The following is a 14,771-nucleotide window of genomic DNA, read 5'->3' as shown; positions in this document are numbered from 1 at the left end:
CCAAACCGATCTTCCAAGTGGAAGGAAGACTCACTGATGGTATCGACAGATTGTAGGCACAGGATGTGTTTGCAAAGGAGAGTCCTGGCCGCTCTCGTGTTTCAGACGAAAATGACAACTGTCTACAGTAACAGTTTGGCTTGTTTTGAGACGTCGGCTAGTTTTGAAATCATACTAGTTGCAGCTGTTACAGGCTCTCCGTAATGACGACAAAGCCAGTCGTGTGGCATTTTCTGACGAGCTTGAGAATGCTATTGACACTTTCGCAAAAACATCTCGTTTAATGATGATGCGACTTTCCGGCTTCGTGGAAAAGTAAAGAAACACAATGTTCGAAATTCGGGCCTACAGAACCCACATACAGACACTGATCGTGTACGAGATTCACGCAAAGTGTGTTCGTTATTCCACTCAGTTGTTTATGGTCCAACCTTCTTTCATTCAAACACGGTTAACGGTCAGCAGTATCTTGCTATGTTACAAATCTGGTCATTTTTTAGGCTGAACGAGGACACCTTCATTTTTCAACAAAACGGGGCACCCCCTCGCTGCAGCCGCCAAGTGCGTGAATGTCTGAACGAAACTCTTGAGAGAGAGTGTGTTTTGACTTTATGGGCATCCAAAGGCGAGAATATCAGCGCGCAAGGAAACTCTACCGAGCCGTTGGATTGGTCATCAAATAGCCGGCGACTTAGTACTTCTCAGCTGGCCTCCACGGTCATTGAATTTGACATGCTGTGACTTCTTCCTGTGGGGGTTTCATTAAGGACAAAGTTTACGCACCAATATTACCGCAGAACCTAGAAGAGTTGAAGAATCGGATCCGTACGACGATAACATCAGTGATGATGGGCATTCTTACGTGAGTATGGGAGGATTTAGAGTATCAATGTGATATTGTTCATGTCGCTGGTGGAGGATATATTGACCATCTGCCAACTAAACTTGAAAAGATTAGTAAATGTGTGTCCCAAGCTTCATAGGTGTATGTCTTACAGTTTAATAAATATAAGCGCTCGACATACATACATACATTCTTTTTGAAACGCCGTGTGTGTAATGTGGCGAAAGAACTCATATCACTTTGCAAAGCACTGTACTTGTACAGGGTTGTCGGTAATTCCCGTTACAAACTTCTAGGACTGGTAGAGGAGAGTGAGAATATATCATCTTGAATAGGGACTCATGTCCGGAAACGTACCGTTTAAACACATGTTTGCTAGGTAGGTATGCAACAAAGTAGTCATGCTGGGGGACGGGGGTGTTATGTCGGATCGACCGACGTCATTTGACGTCTATCCTATCTATTTGACCTGGTTCCAGCCTCATTCACATGCCTGTGAGTGTGGGCAATATGGTTCAGTACACGTTTGCAGAATACACCGACATGCTCCTTCTGAATGCCGAAGCTCTAAAATGTAAAAAAAAATCTACGTGATTATTCTGCTATTCAGAATAAAGTGCCTGGCAGAGGGTTCAATGAACTACCTTCAAGCTGTCTCTCTATCGTTCCACTCTCGAACGGCACGCGGCAAAAACGAGTACTTAAATTTTTCTGTGCGAGCCCTGATTTCCCTTATTTTATCGTTATGATCATTTCTCCCTATGTAGGTTGGTGCCAACAGAATGTTTTCGCAATCGGAGGAGAAAACTGGTGATCGAAGTTTCATGAGAAGATCCTGTCGCAACGAAAAACGCTTTTGCTTTAATGATTGCCACTTCAATTCACGTATCGTGTCTGTGACACTATCTACCCTATTTCGCGATAACACAAAACGAGCTGCCCTTATTTGTATTTTTTCGATGTCATCTGTCAGTCCCACCTGATGCTTATCCCACACCGCACAGCAATACTCCAGAGTAGGGCGGACAAGCGTGGTGTAAGCAGTCTCTTTAGTAGACCTGTTGCACCTTTTAAGTGTTCTGCCAATAAATTGCAGTCTTTGGTTTGCTCTACCCACAATATTATCTATGTGATCGTTCCAATTTAGGTTATTTCTAATTGTAATCCCTAAGTATTTAGTTGAATTTACAGCCCTCAGATTTGTGTGACTTATCGCGTAATCGAAATTTAGCTGATTTCTTTTAGTACTCATGGGAATAACTTCAACTTTTCCATTCCAATCGCCGACGAAGAGCAGACTACATGATACAGTACTTCCAATTGCTGAGTTTCATATTGACGTGTGAAATGACAGCTGCAAGCTTCGGATGAACTGTAATAATTCGCCACGGTAATGTTTCATCTTCTAACATGACGACTGTTGTTCACCGAAACAGCAGCCTAGCTTCAACTTTGATATGACCTTGGTCTAATAGATAAACGCTAATCGGTTTCTGCTGCGTCGGGGGTCGTTTCTAACGAGGGCGGACTGTTCAACAAAATTCTCACAATGATAAAGGGTTTTGCAATAACCAATGCCAAGATGTTTCGCGGTGTTTGACATCTATTCTGTTTGGACGCAATATGAGACACAGTACTTTCGGCTCACACAGGTTAGAATTTTTAGTATTCCATCACATGCTGTAACGATGGTCATCACACACAATCCTCGCTGCGGTCCAAAAGGGGGCCGGCGCGGTTGACGCGAACGCGAATATACGGCACACTTAAAACTCTTTGTAAAACACTTGTCAAGAATATCATATGTCACGAATCGGTATTGTTTCGCTGAGGGTCAACCCATGGCGGTGGTGACTCACTCAGGCGGTAAGAGAGCGTAAAATTCCGACCGCAATCAACAGACTTCAAACTCTAACTGTTCAAACACTTCAATCACTAAGCGCCAGCGGCGCTTGACAATCGATTTTGCCAACTATCAGCCAATGTGATGCCAAAAATATGTATCGTTGGCTAAGGAATCGCGGACCCCTTAGGGTTCCAATCCAAAATGTTATCTACTCAATCCACTCTAAAAGTTCTAGAAGTTTGTAAAGGGAATTTCCGATCACCCTGTATAGTTGCAAGTACTAGTCCCCGTCTCATGAATCCATCACACAGACCCATATCCTTATGGCACCGAAAGTTCGTAGACTTAGATACACCATGGTTATTATGGCAAATTAGATGTTTCAAATGTCTTCAAATGGGTCTGAGCACTATGGGACGTAACATCTGAGGTCATCAGTCCCCTAGAACTTAGAACTACTTAAACCTAACTAACTTAAGGACATCACACACATCCATGCCCGAGGCAGGATTCGAACCTGCGACCGTAGCGGTCGCGCGGTTCCAGACTGAAGCGCCTAGAACCGCTCTGCCACACCGGCCGGCTTAGATGTTTCAACCTTTTATAAATGGTCAATACAGCATACTCTCAAAGAATAGTATAAGAACATCATTTCCATTTTTCGTATCTCACGCACTTACTTGCGTTTATTCTTAACATAGAAACAACAGCCTTCCTGGAAAGGAGATATAAGTTCCTTCATCTTCCAGGCGTTCATCCGGGATATTAATTCTTGTCCCGATTGTTTCGCCTGACAGTGTTTCAGCCGTTCTCAAAGTGAGTCGCCTGCGAGATTTTTAAATCGCTTTACACAATACTGAGTAATCGCGCATTTGTCAGAGATAACACTGTTGGTTAGAAGATCGTCTACAGATAAAACTTCCTGTGTAAGCACATAGTCAGCGAATCTACAGTCGTTGCAAAATATTTGGCAGATTATTATGGATAACATATGTTGGAATTCCGGGCATGAAAGATTTGGTTCAAATGGTTCAAATGGCTCTGAGCACTATGGGACTCAACTGCTGAGGTCATTAGTCCCCTAGAACTTAGAACTAGTTAAACCTAACTAACCTAAGGACATCACAAACAGCCATGCCCGAGGCAGGATTCGAACCTGCGACCGTAGCGGTCTTGCGGTTCAGGACTGCAGCGCCTTTAACCGCACGGCCACTTCGGCCGGCATGAAAGATTTAAAACAATATTTTCTTTGAGAGCATAGACGTGAAATATTGGCGAACTGTTCACTGCCTGGGATTCAAACATGTGCCATCCATAAGAACCAGTCAAATATTTCTTAAGCCCTGTGGATTCGCTGACGTCAGCTTGCTTTGTTTTACTCTTGGAAGCGCAAAGTTTTATTTGTGACTGACTCTCTTCTTCGTGGAAGTACAATACGTCCTTGCTCTTGTTACCAACAGTCTTATCTCTGACACATGCGCAGTTACTCCACAGTGTTGTGTAAAGTAATTTAAAAACCTTGCAAGCGACTCACCTTGAGAATGGCTGAAAGGTTGTCAGCGGAAACATCGGAAACAGACTTAAGATAATGGAATATTCAAGCCGCCGGAAAAAGTTAAAGAAACAAAAGATAGGAGTTGCCTCCAAGGTATACTCTCCCACATCAAAGTGATATTCCAAAATGTTGGATTGTCAACGAAACAACAAATATCTAAGAAAGCAGACACTCAACAAGGGCACAGAGAAATCCTAGTACAGTACCTGACATTAAGAAGAAGCCGTTCAATTCAATTAGTTTCGCAAGTATGGTTGAAAAGAATTTAGCGGTACGCCAACGTCGCTATAATTACGGAGCACACCTGGCTCTTACTGTAAGGAAGAGAAATGCAACTAGGGAGACTGATCAGATGCCCAGACAACGAGGAGACTTCAGACTTACAGCCGTAGGTGGTTTTATGATCACAAAGTGGAAACCAGTCAGCGGGTAGGGGATAAGAACTGGTAAAGAGATTTTTGGCGCATGGACACTACGTGGCCCAAATACGAACTGTGGCAGAGTAGATAAAGCTGCAACAGTGTGCTGAGAAGTTACGCGTAGTTACCTCACGTTTTAGTGTTTAGTTGTTATCTTTTCTTCATCCTTACTTCTTTTCTCTTTGTCTCTTTCTTTCCTATTATTTCGTTAATTCTTTTTCCACTAGTAGCATGTATTGTAGCGCAATGAATTTTTTAGCGCGGTAAATTGTTTCAGCAATGTAAATAAAGTGCTATTATTCAGTTCTGTTGCAGTCTGTTTATTATAAAGAAGCAGATCTATTTAATGCTAAGCTACTAATAAATAGGTGAAATATGACCTGAGATTGTTTTCCGCATTATATACGGTGAGACAGTTATAAAAAAAAGACGAATTTACATGTATCGAGGTGTGCTCTTCGTAAAGTTTTAGAAGCCAGTGTGGGGAATTTTGTGATTATGCAGGTAGTTTTTAACGTTTATTGGTGCCAAATTATGAAGCAGTCTTTTTAATGACACTGTACGCTTTTTCTGCAGCATTGGAAGGAGCTTTCGAAGACGACGTTAACAACATAATACAGGACAACTATAAACGATTAATTCGTTTTCAGAGTTCTATACCTTCTTAATTATTACATGCACAAATATGACTGATGCATGAATAGAACCGTAAACTCAACGAGCTTGCATTTTGAATTCTACAGCTTTTCTATGAGTGCCCCTCTGTGCATATGACATATGTCCAAGTGGCACAAGTTCGTAGCGACATCCTGTCAGCGGTTATCACATGAGCACTGGTGCATACTCTGAGCTGTTCCAATGTTGTGGGGTACGTACACAAGGTCCTTAATGTACTCCCCAAAGGAAGCAAGGTGTTAGGGCAGGCGATCTGGGGGGCGAGGGAGGCAAGGGAAAAGAGTCACATCTTCATCATCACCTCCAATCCAGTGGTGCCAAAGTTCGTCGTTTAGGTAGCGACGAACATTGATGATGCTCCAATGAGCGGGTGCCCCGTCTTGTCGGCAGAATTAATTGGTTCAAATGGCTCTGAGCACTATGGGACTTAACATCTATGGTCATCAGTCCCCTAGAACTTAGAACTACTTAAACCGAACCAACCTAAAGACATCACACAACACCCAGTCATCACCAGAATTAATTCTCTCAATCAGCATCTGTTGTGGAAGCAATCATAACATATGAAGGTAAGAAGAACCTTTCACCGTCTCCCCAGAGAGAAAAAAAAAGAAAGGCCCATGTAGCGTCGTCTGTAACATTACACAGAAAACATTAACCTTCAGCGAATCTGATTCAGGCGCCGCAATTTCATGCGGATTTTCAGTGCCTCAGATTCTCACATTGTGGCGATTAACTTTTCCAGATACAGGGTGCAGTTATTGAACTATATGAAATAAAATCGTCATTAATTCTAAACTGCTTGAGTTAGGAAACTGCACGGTTGGCTGCGGGGCATGATGGGAATTAGTATGCGCATGGCTTGATTTAGCTACGAAGCCCACTTTCATTAGGATGGGTTCGTCAATAAGCAAAACTGACGCATTTGGAAGATTGAGAATCTATTTCGCGATCGACTGTGTGATGTCCAGTCACGGAATAATCGGTGCGATACTGCTTGATGGCACCGATCGGTACATGAAGGTTTCTGAAGATGATTTCATCCCCATTATCCAAAGTGACCCTGATTTAGACATGGGGTTCGCGCAAGACGGAGCTCGACCCCATCGAAGCAGGTGTGTTTGATGTCCTGGAGGAGCGCTTTGGGGATTGCATTGCATTCTGACTCTGGGGTACACAGAGGCCACTGGCCTGGGCCTCAATAGGTCGCCATATTCTTCCGATCCGAACACTTTTGGCTCCTTTTTGTGGGGCCGTATTAAAGAGAAGGTGTACAGTAATAACCCCAAAACCATTTCTGAGCTGAAAACAGCCATTCGGGAAGTCATCGATGTTCCGACACTTCAGCGGGCCATGCAGAATTTCGCTATTCATCTGCGCCACATCATCGCCAATAAAGGCAGGCATATCGAACATGTCATAACCTAAATCCGTTTACATGTTGAATAAAATGTGTGCACGCCGTAGTTTGTAACAGATTTACGTTTTTTTTGTTTTTTTTTAATTATATATACAGGGTGGTCCACTGATCGTGACCGGGCCAAATATCTCACGAAATAAGCGTCAAACGAAAAAACTACAAAGAACGAAACTTGTCTAGCTTGAAGGGGGAAACCAGATGGCGCTATGGTAGGCCCGCTAGATGGCGCTGCCATAGGCCAAATGGATATCAACTGCGTTTTTTAAAATAGGAACCCCCATTTTTTATTACATATTCGTGTAGTACGTAAAGAAATATGAATATTTTAGTTGGACCACTTTTTACGCTTTGTGATAGATGGCGCTGTAATAGTCACAAACGTATGGCTGACAATTTTAGATGAACTGTTCGTAACAGGTAGGTTTTTTAAATTAAAATACGGAACGTAGGTACGTTTGAAAGTTTTATTTCGGTTGTTCCAATGTGATACATGTACCTTTGTGAACTTATCATTTCTGAGAACGCATGCTGTTACAGCGTGATTACCTGTAAATACCACATTATTGCAATAAACGCTCAAAATGATGTCCGTCAACCTCAATGCATCTGGCAATACGTGTAACGACATTCCTCTCAACAGCGAGTTGTTCGCCTTCCGTAATGTTCGCTCATGCATTGACAATGCGCTGACGCATGTTGTTAGGCGTTGTCGGTGGATCACTATAGCAAATATCCTTCAACTTTCCCCACGGAAAGAAATCCGGGGACGTCAGATCCGGTGAACGTGCGGGCCATGGTATGGTGCTTCGACGACCAATCCACCTGTCATGAAATATGCTAGTCAATACCGCTTCAACCGCACGCGAGCTATGTGCCGGACATCCATCACGTTGGAAGTACATCGCCATTCTGTCATGCAGTGGAACATCTTGTAGTAGCATCGATAGAACATTACGTAGGAAATCAGCATACATTGCACCATTTAGATTGCCATCGATAAAATGGGGGCCAATTATCCTTCCTCCGATAATGCCGCACTATAAATTAACCCGCCAAGGTCTCTGATGTTCCACTTGTCGCAGCCATCGTGGATTTTCCGTTGCCCAATAGTGCATATTATGCCGGTTTACGTTACCGCTGTTGGTGAATGACGCTTCGTCGCTAAATAGAACGCGTGTAAAAAATCTGTCATCGTCCCGTAATTTCTCTTGTGCCCAGTGGCAGAACTGTACACGACGTTCAAAGTCATCCCCATCCACTTCATGGTGCATAGAAATATGGTACGGGTGCAATCGATGTTGATGTAGCATTCTCAACACCGACGTTTTTGAGATTCCCGATTCTTGCGCAATTTGACTGCTACTGATGTGCGGATTAGCCGCAGCAGCAGCTAAAACACTTACTTGGGCATCATCATTTGTTGCAGGTCGTGGTTGACGTTTCACATGTGGCTGAACACTTCCTGTTTCCTTAAGGGTATACGGAACGCCCTATGTTTACAATGTTAAATTGAGTTAAAAGTTAGGAACATTTTCTCATTTGTTATTTGGACGATATCTTGGTTTTTTCACAGAACGCAGAGATATATTCTGCTTTTATGCCGAATTATAAATTTTGAAAACATTATGTATAGTTTTTCAGATATTTCATTTTTTGTAAATGTTAAAAAAGTTATACATTTTAACAAGTATTTTAAAATTTACATCCATTAATACAAAATAATTCCACATATCTTTTAATTCAGATATATTAGAAGGTCTTAAGGGACAACTACAGAAAATTTCATCTTTCTACTATAAATAGGCCCTGAGAAAATGTACCTTATACACAAAAAAACTAAAGTTACGGGAAATTAGCTTCGAAGTTTTTACTTCAGTACAAGCCTGCTCCATAGCTTTTATCATCAGAATCGTCCAACAGCTTCCTCTTGATGGCTCTGCTACGCTGTCTAGTCATCTTTGAATATACTTTTATGGCATTATCTGAAGACCTGAGCCGTTCCTTGTCCAAACAAAGCATAGCTGCGGCAGTTCGTAGTCCTACACAGAGCCCCAACTTCTGCAGAACTTTGCACTTTGTTATATTGCCCTGATTGAATGATGCTGTTTCATCATAAACGCCAAAGTGAAGTGTGTTTATACCCACAAACACAGTTTTAGGCAGTCTATTCCATATCACATGGTTCACACACTCATTTGGATTTTGAGTCCGGCCATGAAGACATTTCTTTAGTAGACTAATATCTGCGAGGTCTCGGAATATTGGTTTTATTTCATCCATTATGGCAGGTAATGAGGGTGATTGTATTGGTTTCTTAGTTACCTTGCCTCTGTTGTACTTGCACCAACTATCGTCTCCTTTTGGACATAGCCCATGTTGGGGATTCTCATTGTTTGAAGCTGTATGAAAGAACAGAGCCCAGACTGCTCTTCTCATTAATTCTGCATCTGCTATATTCTGTCTTATTGCTACACCATAGCACTTCTGAATATGATCCAGTGTAGCATTTGTCAGTCTATTTTTCCCATCTAAAGTTTTTCCGTCGCTCAATTTCTTGCCGTTCATGCTAGCCTTGAGCCGTCGAAGTCTTGATCCCATCCTTTTCTGAACATGGCCAACACACACTCCAGTTTGGAAATTTTCAAATCGTTACCATAGCGTCTCAGTTCCTCAATTTCTTTGAAAGCCTTTGAGTCACCATCTCCAAGATAATTTATGTATCTTACGTTGTACCATTTTACTGAGCGTTGATAAATACTTCTTACACCAACAACTTCCATACCACCACTTGACCCATAGTAATTTGCCATGCACTCCTCTTCATGTTTATTTTTCATTTTCTCCTTGCATCTGCAATGCTTGGAAAGTATTGCCACATCAATTACCTTACCAGTGTCCACACTTGTAGCTGTTACTACACCATTCAGAGATGTGTGGCCTCTCTTCTGCCAACTTCCATCAAAAGCTATGGACAAGTCTCTGCTATTACTATTTTCAGCAACTGCTTCCTCAACAGCATCTTTCATGTTTTCCTGTGCCACATCTTCTACAGCAGAGCCTGTTGCAATTCTGTGTTTGTTAAATTTTGAAGGTGGAGGGGGGAGGTTCATCACACCACACAACATGGCACCTGCAGCCCTGCCCTTTCCTATACACCGTAATCCATAAACCAGTCTAATGTCTATATCGTATAGTTTACCTGTATCTGCAGTAACATGTGAGGAATTGAAGAAAGTAACACTGTGTTTGCAATAACTGCACATCAACTGTAATTCACAAGCAAGTCCTACATGTAAGTTTGTTTTCAATGAAACACCACATTTTCCACATTGTATGCAGCACACATTGTTCCCCAAAACGTCTGATAATAAAGAGACGTTAATTACCTCATATTTTGTAGTCCCAGCATTTAGTTTCTTGTATTCTTCTTCAATTCCAGCTAGTTTTCTTCTTGAAGCACTTTCCGGTGTAGTGGCAGCAGCATCACTCAATGTATCACTACCAGTGTTGAGGTTTGTCGCTACTGGGACATCAGATACTGATGAAGATGAATCAGACGAATTTTTAGTACACTTTACTTTCTTGCGCCAATGTACAAGCTTTCTAAATACCTTCAGACTAGGTCTTGGCATGTTGAAGGAAAGAAAACTCAATGACTTCTCCACATACGACTTTCACAACAATGACATGGATGTACTCACAAAGGAAACAATACAAATGGTGCAGAATCTATTGTCAACTGTCTAGCAGTGTAGCCAACAGAAAAGCTAACTCTCTTGTGCTCAATTATATCTCTGGCAAGGCTGTCTATGTCAGGTATATTTCGCGTCTCATATACAAGGTGCGGAACATCGTGTGTCGAAATTATTTTAAAAAATTATTTAAAATAGTTCTATTCACGTCATCCAAATATTTTATACATGGTATTAAACGGGAGAGTCTAAATTTTTCGAAAATGCATTTACCCAAAAATTGATTTTTTCATCGAAAAACTCATTCCGTATACCCTTAAATAACATAACTATCCGGCGAACGACCCGGACACTTGGATGATGTCGTCCTGGATACCGAGCAGCATACATAGCACACGCCCGTTGGGCATTTTGATTACAATAGCCATATATCAACACGATATCGACCTTTTCGGCAATTGGTAAACGGTCCATTTTAACACGGGTAATGTATCACGAAGCAGATGCCATCCGCACTGACGGAATGTTACTGTGATACCTCGAACTTATACGTTTGTGACTATTACAGCGCCACCTATCACAAAGCGAAAAAAGTGGTCCAACTAAAACATTCATATTTCTTTACGTACTAAACGAATATATAATAGAAAATGGGGGTTCCTATTTTAAAAAACGCAGTTGTTATCCGTTTGATCTATGGCAGCGCCATCTAGCGGGCCAACCATAGCGCCATCTGGTTTCCCCCTTCAAGCTAGACGAGTTTCGTTCTTTGTAGTTTTTTCGTTTGATGTTTATTTCGTAAGATATTTGGCCCGGTCACTAACAATGGACTCCCTGTAGTTCAATAATTGTCACCCTGTAAATGGAATGTCGTTTCGGTGCGGAATATCAGGTTGAAGATGAAATGCTCATCTGTTTGCTTTGTCACAATTTTGTGAAGGCGCTGCATTCGTAACGCTAACTGCTGCGCACAATGCAAAATGTTTGTTTTCATTCGTGTATCTATCATACTGTTCATGTAATACTATGGAAAATATAGAATTCTGAAAATGAGTGAATCATTTGTAGTAGCTCTGTATGTGTGGAACTTAATCTGAAGGTAAATAAATGGAAATGTCGTGTGGCTAGGGCCTCCCGTTGGGTAGACCGTTCGCCTGGTGCAGGTCTTTCGATTTGATGCCACTTCGGCGACCTGCGCGTCGATGGGGATGAAATGATGATGATTAGGACAACACAACACCCAGTCCCTGAGCGGAGAAAATCTCCGGCTCAGTCGGAAATCGAACCCGGGCTCTTAGGATTGACACTCTCTTACGCTGACCACTCAGCTAAGAAAGTAAGAACGCCGCAAACCACTAGCCGCCGACAATCACTCTTCCCACGCGCTATTGGCGAGTGGGTCGGGGAAGGGAGGGCCAGTCAGTCACTGGTACCAGAATTACCCTCCGACACACTAGGTAATGTGGCATGCGGAATATGAAGTAGATTTAGATGAAGACAGGTGAAGAGGACGCTCGAACGTCTGGCCTACCGTATTATACTCCGTTCATAGTTCATTTTAACACAGAAGCAAACAGCGTTTCTTGTTACTTCATTGGTGTATGCTCACAGCGGAAAGTACATCATACGCTGTCGAGTGTATTCAAATTACTTGTAAGTATTACGGTCAGCTGCGCTGTCCTCGCTGCCGCGAGGAGCATTAATCTAATATAATCCATTATTGAGTCGAGGTAGCAGTTGTCGTTATACTGGTTATCACCGTTAGCATTCAACCGCGATTCTTATACAAATATTTTAACAACGCGTTTCAAGAGACAATGCTCTCATCATCAGGTTGTAAAGTCTATGTCATGAAATTAAACGGACTAAAAAGACAAAAATACCATCACAAATAGTTGGGAAGTCCATAGAGTAAAACAGAATTAAAAGTATATTGGACTGTGGGTCCTCGTCTTACATTGAAGTTGTTGACACAAGTCGATGGCCGTCCCATAGCTACCGAGTATTCTGTCGCACTGTGCCGGCTCGGGAGCTGTTGTGGACTGTGCCTAGGTGTTGTGGCGTGGTTACAGCCGTGTGCTTGACGGTAACGCTATGCTATTGGGCGCCTTATTTCCTTATTGCATTGCGATGGCAGTTAGCCTCTCGCAACTCCGTCGCATACCTACCCTAAAATAATTCCAAAAACCCGCTAAAAAATCCCATTTCTTTAAAATTATCTTGTGCATTTAGAATATTGCTTTGTTTCTTTTCATGGATAGCTATCTCGAATTCCTCTAGTAAATCAAGTTTCTTCCCTTTCTTTTCTACACGCAATATTTCTACGTTATCTTCTATGCTATTAAGGGGATGGCCTGTTTCATATATATGCTTCGGAACAGCTGATTTGTCATAATTTCCTAACCTGAACGCATCTTTATGTTCTTTATACCGGATCGCAAATGATCTTCCTGTCTGCCCTATATATTTTGCATCACAAGTTCTGCACTGAATCTTATAAACTCCCGATTTTTCAAACTTATTTCTCTTCTCGCCAATATCGTGCTTAACGCTATACCTCACTAGGTTATTAGTCTGAAAAGCTATTTTAACATCGTATGGCTTAAAAATATTTGCTATCTTTTGTGAGAGTGTTCCGTAGTATGGCATCGTGATAATTTTCTCTTTCTCTCCATTAGGTTTTTTCTTTTTGTGCTTATTACTTTTCCATAACAGTTTTTTAACCATATCTATTCTGTAGCCGCTATTCATCGCTATGTAAGACGAGGACCCACAGTCCAATATGCTTTTAATTCTGTTTTACTCTATGGACTTCCCAACTATTTGTGATGGTATTTTGTCTTTTTAGTCCGTTTAATTTCATGACATAGACTTTACAACCTGATGATGAGAGCATTGTCTCTTGAAACGCGTTGTTAAAATATATGTATAAGAATCGCGGTTGAGTGCTAACAGTGATAACCAGCATTAATCTAATTTCAAGTTTCCTGTATATGAAATCCGTAAAAACGATGAATACTAGCAAACAGTATAAGTTCAAATTCTGTTTCTACACCTACACGTTTACTCTGCAATTTACACTTCGGTGTTTGGCGAACGTTCCAAAAACCATTATTAGAATACCGGTATTTCTCTACCGTTTCAATCTAGAATAGAACGTGGAAAAAAATGGCTGTGTCTTTAGATACGAGCACTCATTTCTCTTATTTTTATGACGATGGTCACTTGGTACAATTTAGAAAATTCTGTGATATTTCCTGATTTCCAAATATGTGTACTTCACGTATAGCATCACATCATGTTCGTGTTTAAATGCCTTTCTGAAGCAGATGCGGCGCGTGAATGCCTAGCTGTCAGGCTACTATCAAACACAAAACCTTGCCTATTTATATACCGACTCATTTGTCTGATTTCCTTGAAGAAAATATCGACTGTACTATGCCCAGGGATTTATTGCAGCCGGCCTTTCTGTCGACACAAAACGTAAGACATTGTGTTTTTCGCGTGCGTTCGTGTTGTAAACCAGTTGTGACTGCGCATTTCAATCATTTTTATCGTAAAACGCCAACGACGAAGTAGTTTATTGCAGTCGTAAATTTTATTGTAACAACACCAGCGTATTATTGGGTATCGTAAAATGAAGAAATTATGACACAGCGAAATGAGGTTAAGCCTCAAAGTCCGCCAGGCAATATGCACGTTGAAACATCTTACGGAAAATGAACAAGATGTTGGTTTTGTAAACAGGAAGTTAGCGGTTACATTTTAATTAATAAGTGCAAGCTTTCAGAACTACTTTTGTCTGTTGATTAATGTAAATACTGTAACAGTGAAAAATCCCTTGCGTTTAATGAGGACATAAGTAAAAGAAGAGATAGTTCCAGCAAAATTGTAGTGGAATTTCAAGTGTTGAAAATAGTGAGTCATACAGTGAAATCACCTATAACATGCACAAAAAAGATAGTGAAGTGAATATTCACATTGCTTATGCCATGAGGTATATTGGGAGGGAAGAAAAGCAGCGCAATATTTTGTGATATGATAAATCTACTACCGCCACCTGCTAAATTTGGGTATTGTAAAGGTTTGCATTATGAAGTAACAAGTCAGTGAAGCATCTGTGCAGAGAGCAGCGAAAGAAACTGTAGGTATTTGTCAATGAATTGACATTGTTGCTGTGTTGGACGGTTCTTGGCAGAAGAGTGGCCTTATTATCACTGAATAGAGTTTTCACAGTTCTCTCTGTAGATAGAAGCAAGGTACTGGACTATGAATGTCTGACAAAACACTGCCAGTTTTGTGCCAATAAGGTAAATGAAT

Source organism: Schistocerca serialis, chromosome 4 (genome assembly GCF_023864345.2).
Source record: "Schistocerca serialis cubense isolate TAMUIC-IGC-003099 chromosome 4, iqSchSeri2.2, whole genome shotgun sequence".
Lineage (NCBI taxonomy): Eukaryota > Metazoa > Arthropoda > Insecta > Orthoptera > Acrididae > Schistocerca > Schistocerca serialis.
Note: the sequence above shows the minus strand (reverse complement) of the source record.